This window comes from Dioscorea cayenensis, chromosome 4 (assembly GCF_009730915.1).
Source record: "Dioscorea cayenensis subsp. rotundata cultivar TDr96_F1 chromosome 4, TDr96_F1_v2_PseudoChromosome.rev07_lg8_w22 25.fasta, whole genome shotgun sequence".
In the NCBI taxonomy this organism is placed as follows: domain Eukaryota; kingdom Viridiplantae; phylum Streptophyta; class Magnoliopsida; order Dioscoreales; family Dioscoreaceae; genus Dioscorea; species Dioscorea cayenensis.
In genome coordinates, this window is record NC_052474.1 from 14,185,984 (window position 1) to 14,194,671 (window position 8,688).

The following is an 8,688-nucleotide window of genomic DNA, read 5'->3' on the forward strand; positions in this document are numbered from 1 at the left end:
TCTTTCTCATCTTTTGTGCGGCTCTTAAGGGGTGAGACGGCTAGGGTTTGGAGAGGAGGTCTTTGCGGCTTTGGAGGTGCTTCGTCACCAACTTTGATTGATTCCTCCTCCGTCATAGCATCAAGGAAGCCACCGGTGAACCTAGCTTCGGAGTGGGACCCTCAAGACGTCGAAGCTCTCCATCAAGGCCATCAGTTCATATATAAGGGGTTTATTTCTATGGTTTTAATGTACTTTCATTCATTGATGGTGTGTTTTGTATGTTGCCCCATGGAGAGCTAAAACCCTAGAGGGTATTTGGGCTTGTGAACCCTAGGATTCTCATCTTTTGTGGATTTGCTTAGTGTTTCTATTTAATCTGAGTTTGATTAAGTTTTAATCTTGATTGTCTAATGCTTGCTTGCCTTATTGATCTATTGGTTAGTTGGTTTGCATGATTTGTTACCTTGGTGAGAGAGAGGTCTCCATTAGGGTTAGAATCTCAAGATTGAAGAGGGTTGAGAGCGCGAGTCATGAGATAGTGAGCATCCCCTTTCCCCTCCGATTGGTGTATTCTATCTCCATTCCCTAAGCTCTATGCAACCATATTTGGTGTGAGGCGTGAGATTGAGAGATTTCTCCGCCGGGACCTTGTAGGGGGTTAAGATCCTTCGCTGGGAATTAGGGTTGGATTAATCTTTAGGAATTGGATACACCTCTTGGAATCCCTAGAGTGCTTTGCGGTCATATGTGGTGTGAGGTGTTGAGATTGAGTGATTTCTCCACAGGGACCTCATAGGGGACTAGTATCGGTGATCGGGAGGCCGGATCCGATTATATTTGGATTTCCACGACATAACTTACTCATCATAGAAACACTTTGCTTATCTGGTACCTAATACCTGAATCCTAGGGGGAGCATTGCCCGAATACCCCACTTTTACTGATTGAGATCTCCACCCATTTAACCCTTGCATATTCATCTCCGGTATTCATTTCTTCACACATTAGATCACCACACCTTTCCATTTATCATTAGGTTAGAAAGCAGAGATGAAGTTAGTACTAGTAGCCCTGTTCCCTGTGGATTTGACTACCTGACTCACCGGGTATTTTATTACTTCGACACCCATGCACTTGCAGTTTACCCACATATTCGGACGTGTCAGGGGTAATTGCTTGATGCATTTCGGATATAAAAGGTATTAATCTTTCTTTTTGTACAAATAAAATCTTGATGGAAGACAATATCAAGCCCAAGATTCAACCTCAACGGAGATTGAACCCTAACATGATGGAGATGGTAAAAAAAGAGGTGAAGAAACTCTTAGACACTGAATAATTTACCCAATTTTTGATAGTCCCTTGGTAAGCCCCGCTCTGGTTGTACCAAAGAATGATGGGATGATAGTAATTATGAATGACCAAAACGAGTTGATACCCACTCGTACAGTCACGGGATGTTGTGTTTTCATTGATTATCAGAAATTGAATGACGCCACCGACAAGGATTATTTCCCTTTACCTTTTATTAATCATATGTTGGAATAGTTGGCTAGACACCAATATTATTGCCTTCTTGATGGAATATCCGGTTACCTTCAAATTCTAGTCTCTCCTGAAGATCAAGAGAAAACCACTTTTACTTGCCCTTTTGGTACTTTTGTGTACAGAAGAATGCCGTTTGGCTTGTGCAATGCCCCCGCTACATTTCAGACGTGTATGATGTCAATCTTTGATGAATTCATTGAAGACTTTATGGAAATATTTATGGATGACTTTTCAGTTTTCAAGGATTCTTTTAAGGGGTGTTTGGAAATTCTAAGGCGTGTCCTTGCAAAGTGCGAGGAAACTAATTAGGTATTGAACTGGTAAAAATGCCACTTCATGATGAAGGAAGGAATTATCATGGGCACAAAATCTCTCATGAAGGGATTGAGGTAGATAAGGCCAAACTCGACACTATTGGAAAACTTCCTCCAACTAAATTTGCCAAGGATGTTCGAAGTTTCCATGGCCATGTGGTATTTTATCGGAGATTCATTCAAGATTTCTCAAAAATATCAAAACCCTTGACAAAGCTTTTGGAAAAGCACACACTATTTGATTTTGATCAAGATTTCTTGTGGGCCTATCAAACCTTAAAGAAAAAACTGATCAATGCCCCAATTTTAAAGTCCCCTGATTGGGATTGCCCTTTTGAACTCATGTGTGATGCTAGTGACTGGGCAGTGGGAGCCATGCTGGGATAGCGATATGGCAAGCAATATCACCCAATTTATTGTGCAAGCAAGATGCTAACACCAGCTCTAGAAAATTATACCACCACAGAAAAGGAACTACTTGCTATCATCTACCCATTTGACAAATTCATATCATACTTGGTCTTGTCTACGGTCGCTATGTATATCGATCACTCGGCAATCTGATACCTCCTCGCCAAGACTAATGCGAAACATAGACTGATCAGATGGATTCTTTTGCTACAAGAGTTTGACATTGAAATTCGTGACAAGAAAGGGTCAGAAAATGTGGTGGAGGATCACCTATAGCGTCTATCTTATACTAGGGACAATGATGATCAACATAAAATCATCAAGGATGTATTCCTAGATGAGCATCTACTTGCAATCTGCTCGGAGGTTACTTATGGCTCTGATCACTTGTGGTATGCGGATCTCACAAACTACCTGGCTAGACGTTTCATCCCCTCAAGTTTTTCTTTTCAGCAGAAAAAGAAATTGCTTTCTGATGCTAAAAATTATTTATGGGAGGATACTTTCTTGTACAAGTTCTGTGCTGACCTAGTGATGTGGTATTGTGTTTCACATGCTAAGGATGGGAAATTATGATGCATTATCATGATGGACCTGTGGGAGGCCATTTCACTACAAATCACACAGCTGGGAAGGTTTTGGAAGCTGGTTTTTTTTTTTGCCAACTCTTTTTTCTAATGCTTGGAATTTTATCAGGACCTATGACCAATGTCAATGGAGCAAAAACTTGTCCATCTTCGATGAGATGTGACAAACCCTTATTCAATAGTGCGAGGCACTTGATGTTTGGGGGATCGATTTTATGGGACCCTTTCCTAACTCAAATGGGAACTGATTTGTATTGGTGGAAGTTTATAATGTTTCCAATTAGGTAGAGACACAAGCACTTCCTTCAAATGATGCTACTGTGGTTGTGAAATTTTTGAAGAAATTGTTTTCTCAATTTGGCGCTCCCAAATCGATTATAAGTGATAGGGGAACTCATTTCTACAACACCCAGTTTGAAAAAGTGATAAAAAAAATTCAGTGTGCATCATTCGCTTGCTATTGCATACCATCCTCAAACAAGTGGCCAGGTTGTAGTCACAAATCGTGAATTAAAAAGGATCCTAGAGAAGACTGCACATTATAACATACACGATTAGCCAGAACGGATGGATGATCCACTTTGGACCTATCAAATAGCATATAAAACCTCCACGGGGCACACACCATATCGGCTAGTTTATAGCAAGGCATGCCACCTACCGGTTGAACTTGAACACAGGTCGTATTGGGCAATCAAGCTCTTAAAATTGAATTTGGATGACACACAGAAAAAATGGAAGTACCAACTGACTGAGTTAGAAGAACATTGACTCAGTGCTTATGAGAATTCCAGATTATATAAGGAGAAAATCAGATGAATTCACTATCAGCAGATCAAAGGTGATAAGCAGTTTCATACAAGAGATTATGTTCTTTTGTTCAATTCATGATTGAAGCTCTTTCCAGGAAAACTCAAATCCTTTTGGTCGGGGCCCTATACGGTTATGCAATCATTTCCTCATGGTGCTATAGAGATCTCGCACCCAGAGAAAGGAACTTTTAAGGTCAATGGGCATCGATTGAAGTATTATGCTATTAGAGATTCGAGGACTTTCTCCGGACCTGGTGCAGTATACTCATTGCTCAAACCTCCTTGAGCGAGCGATAGGTACATCAAGCTAGTGATGTTAAACAAGCGATCCTTGGGAGGCAACCCAAGTTTTTTGCTCATTTTTGTTTTTCATTTTGTCTTTGATCTCTGTTTTTCCCAGCTATTTGTCATCTGTACTCTCTCGTGATTTTATCTTTATCGATATTTCTTCAATTTGATTTTCTTTCTTGTATTGCTTTATGTGGCTAGTGTACCTTACTATTCATCTATGGAGAAAAAGTCTCTTCTCTGGAAAATTTTAGGCACGACACGGCCAGGACACGCCCGTACATGTGTCACTGATCTTCACTGGTTGGATGCTTTGTAATTTTCCAGGATAGACATAGGCTTGACACGATCATGTCAGGGATAGACACGTACACTATGCTCCTTAAATGATCGTGTCTATGCTGAATGGAATTATCATCACTCTCCTGAGATTTTTAGGAGGTCTAGCACAGTCAGTGACACGACTGTGCCATACTGGTTGTCTATATCGGGTGCAACCTTTGAGTCTCGATATCTCTTTTTTCTGTTTCTTCTCAATCATTGCGTCTGTTCTTATCCCTTTCTTATGTCGATCGTGCCTTCTTCAGCCCTATAAAGAGAAAGGGGGGCAAGGGGGCCATCACCAGTCTTCATTGCAACTAGATCCTCAGGGTTGTTCCATATTCTCATTTCATCTTTCCTTTGACGCCAATGATGATGAGAAAGCGAAAGAGTGCAATTGGCAGGTCATCCATGAGGATCAACACCTTCAACAACACAACTAAAATCGTTTGCTGACCCATGATTTCTTCTCCACATCATCATGAACATTATGCTCTCCTTTCTACTCGCACATTCAGCAACTTGCGCACTATTAACTGGGAAACTTTGTAGATCGCCAGATTAAAAGCAGAGCTCGAGCAGTTATTCAATGTTGGCCCCTTGCACATGTTGTTCTCCATCGAGGAGCCTGCTTATTGTGATCTCACGCTCGAGTTCCTTGCTTCTTTTGAACATGGCATTGGTTACAATGTTTGGGATAACCCTTCGATAATGTGTTTCCTACTCAGGGGACGTGAGTACCACCTCAGCTATACAGACTTGGCGCTGCTTATGGGTCTTTATACACCTAAGTATATTGTGAATGAAGAATATCGTAACCTTATTTCATCACCACCTCTGGGTGGGGGCAAAGCGCTAGATGGAGACGGTTGAGTTACTTTGGGGTTGTGTTCAGGCCGAACCTCACTTCTTCTACAACTCTCAAGTCACCTGCACTATGAATTATTCACACGTTACTGAGTGGCACTATTACTGGGCGAATTCATGGCGTGAATTTTATCACCTTCTTCGAGTTTAAATACTTCCTGAGCATGGTCGATTGAACTCCATACCATTTATGCTTTGTCATCGCTACTTCCTTCCATCATGAGGCTACCGACACCAAGGGGCACTCAATCTTCGCGGGATCGTACATCACCTGACTGATGCGGGGGATGGGACTTCTTGGTGACATGCACCACCTGGCAACTGTTGAGGGGCTACAATCCCATTTCCCACAGCAACTTACATTCCATGGGGTTCTACCCACCGCTGCACCTCAGTGACGCTACCGCTTCCCCCACAGTTGTTCCTTCCTCCTCGGTTCCAGCCGCTTCCACTGCTCCCCCTACTTTGACTAGTCATTATTGTCTTTCTTGGCTCAGATGGACTTTGCAACATATTGCAGACCATTGTGAATCTCCTGTCACTCCATCATCCTATGATTAGTCCTCGAACAATGCACTCTGACCTAGCGACCCTTTTTTTTCTTTATTTTTCATTCTTTTATGTTGCTTTATAGTTCAGTTAGCAAGGGGTGTCTCCTGCTGTACTGACATTTTGGTTTAGTTACTTTTCAAGTTATTACATTTTTTGTTTAACTACTGATGTATGCTTTCCTTGTGTCACACTTTGTATCTCAAGGATTGGGTGGTTGCTTGGAGTTAGCAACACGTGAGAGCAACATCATTACTCTCCGTGTTTGACTTTGGAAGAATAACACCTGTCAGTGACATAACTCATTTCTCCATTCAAGGCAGTTACTTTACCCTTTTCCCCTACATTTCTCCTAGTTTCATTGCATTATTTATTTACATTGAGGACAATGTAACTTAACTTTCAACTGTCGGGGAGGGTTGCATGCTTGTGTTTGATGAGTGCTTTGTTTATGATGATCTATGATTGGTTACTTGGTGATTTTTAAACTTAGGGAGACAAGTGTGTGTTAGTAACTATTGTAGTGATAGTGTGACTCGCTTTTACTACCTTAACTTAAAACTCTTGTCACCTAACCCTAATTTTGATTCAACATGTCGTCTTGTGTTAAAAAAAAAAAATGGAAAGTCGGATTCCTTTTTAGGAATCCCCTACCAATAATCGTGTAAAGTTTAGTTTTGTTGAAAAGTTGCTAGAAAGAGCTATCACCCGAGATGTGTGAAAGCCACTCTTCAGTAGTCAAATTTTGGGCATTACAAATGTACATTTGATGACCTATTGAGGAAAAAGGCTGCTTCTAGGGTGTATGAAGATACTACCCATTGAATTTAGTTTCATTTGTAAATTCTGTTGAATGTGGGAAACATAAGTTAGGGTTTTGTAAATTCATATTTTTCCTAACACCTATGTTTTCCCTCTATTTAAAACCTTCATCACCTTTCTCCCTGAGATCAGAAGCATTGCACTTATCTCCTGTGTTATTGAATGTTTGGTGGTTACTTGAGGACAAGCAACAACTCAAGTGTGGGGGTATTTGATGAGTCCACTTTGCATATATGTATATATATATATATATTCATTCCCTAAATCTATCATTTTACTTGTTCTCAAGTTTACTTTTATACACGAGCAGTGCTATTTTGAGTATTTTTGTTATAAATGCAGAAATAAGGGGCTCAATGCAATTTGGAGTGAAACTGGGAAGAAAACAAGAAAATATTCAAGAAGAGTTCAAGTGCTCAAGCGGGACACAAGCTGGACATGCTTGTGTCACACCCACTGAAGATCTCGGCTCGTTGTTGATCCAGCATGAAGTTTGTGTAAAAAGATGCTTCCAAGGTTGACACGATCGTTTCTTTGATCCTAAAAAACCCAGGGCAAAGAAGATTTTATTGAAGATTAGGTGACACGCACTTGGTGCTCTTAACACGATCGTGTCAGATCATTACACGGTCAAGACATGATCGTGTCCCTTCCATTGAATTTTCCAGGTAGAGACACTTATTTTCACTCGGTTTTCCATCGACATGACACAGTTTGGACATGCCCATGTGCAAACCATTTCAAGCGCGAATCCTCTCTTTTTTAACTCTAGCTTTTAGGGTTTCCTCTCTATCTTTGTTTGGGTAACTACTTCTCCATTGGGAGGACATTCATGAGAGCGAAGATCAAGCTTATCCACACTTTCTAAGGCTTCAAGCAGCGAGTTGGAGGCACAAGGAAAGTGGTGCTAGCACACGGAGCTCGACATTCGAGGCAAATGTCAAAGAGAAGGAAGTCATGTCTTCTTTCTTTAGATCTAGTGTTATCTCCTCCATGTTGTGCCCACCCATTAGGGGCTAGCCAGCCACGATGCCCTAGGGTGGGAACTTTGACACTTTGTATGCTTTAAACACTTGTACTCTTCATGATTTATGGAGTTCTTTTGGTTCTTGTGTTAATCTTGTATTGCAACACTTGAAGTGCTTGATTTGTGTAGTTGCTTAGATAAAACTTGATGGTGGAATGTCATAGCTGCCATTGCCTTAGGGAATGACATAACTTTGTGAGCTTGAATCCATAGTTATCTTTTCAAAACTCAACATTTTTGAGAGCCTTAGCTGCAATATTGCTTTGGAGCACACACTAGAGCCTAAGAATGTATATGGTAAATCTTGAGAGCAAGTGAGCATCACTTAATGCTTAAGAAACATCCTCGGGAATTGTTCCCTTACTATTGACACTCAGTCCAGTTGCCTTTATCTTCATCTTTCCTCTTATCTTTGACCTCTTTATTCTCTCAGTTAGCTTAAAGTAATCTTATCACCAATCTATTTTTCACTAGAGATCAATGTTCAGTGAGTATTTCTAGTCCAGTCCTTGTGGTTCAACAATCCTACCCCTGACAGGGTACCATTACATTACTTGTGTGTAACCCGTGCACTTGCGGAGAATGCATCAATGGATAGTAGGTGTATTTTGAAATTCCCATAGCGGCTGAAGACCAAGAGAGGACGACATTCAAAAGCCTATATGGTGTATTCGCCTATCAGAGGATGACGTTTGGTTTATGTATGCTCTGATGACTTTCCAGCATTACATGATGGCTATCTTTGATGAGCTAACTGAAGACATCATGGAGGTTTTTGTGGATGATTTTTTGGTTTTTGGAGATTCATTTGTGCTTTGCTTACAGAATCTGGATAGAATATTGATACGTTATAATGAAATAAACTTAGTGTCGAATTGGGAGAAGGGTCACTTTATGGTTTAAGAGGGAATCGTCTTGGGTCATACGATATCTCACCATGGTATTGAGATAGATAAGACCAAGGTTGAAGCTATTGAAAACTCCTGCCTCCTACTTCTATGAAGGCAATTAGAAGTTTCTTTGGACTCACAAGTTTTCACAGGATTTTTATAAAGGATTTTTCGAAGATAGCATGACCTCTAATGTAATTGCTTGAGAAGGATGTTCCATTTACTTTTAGCACCGTACTATATGAATGCCTTCTAGATTTTAAAAGCGAA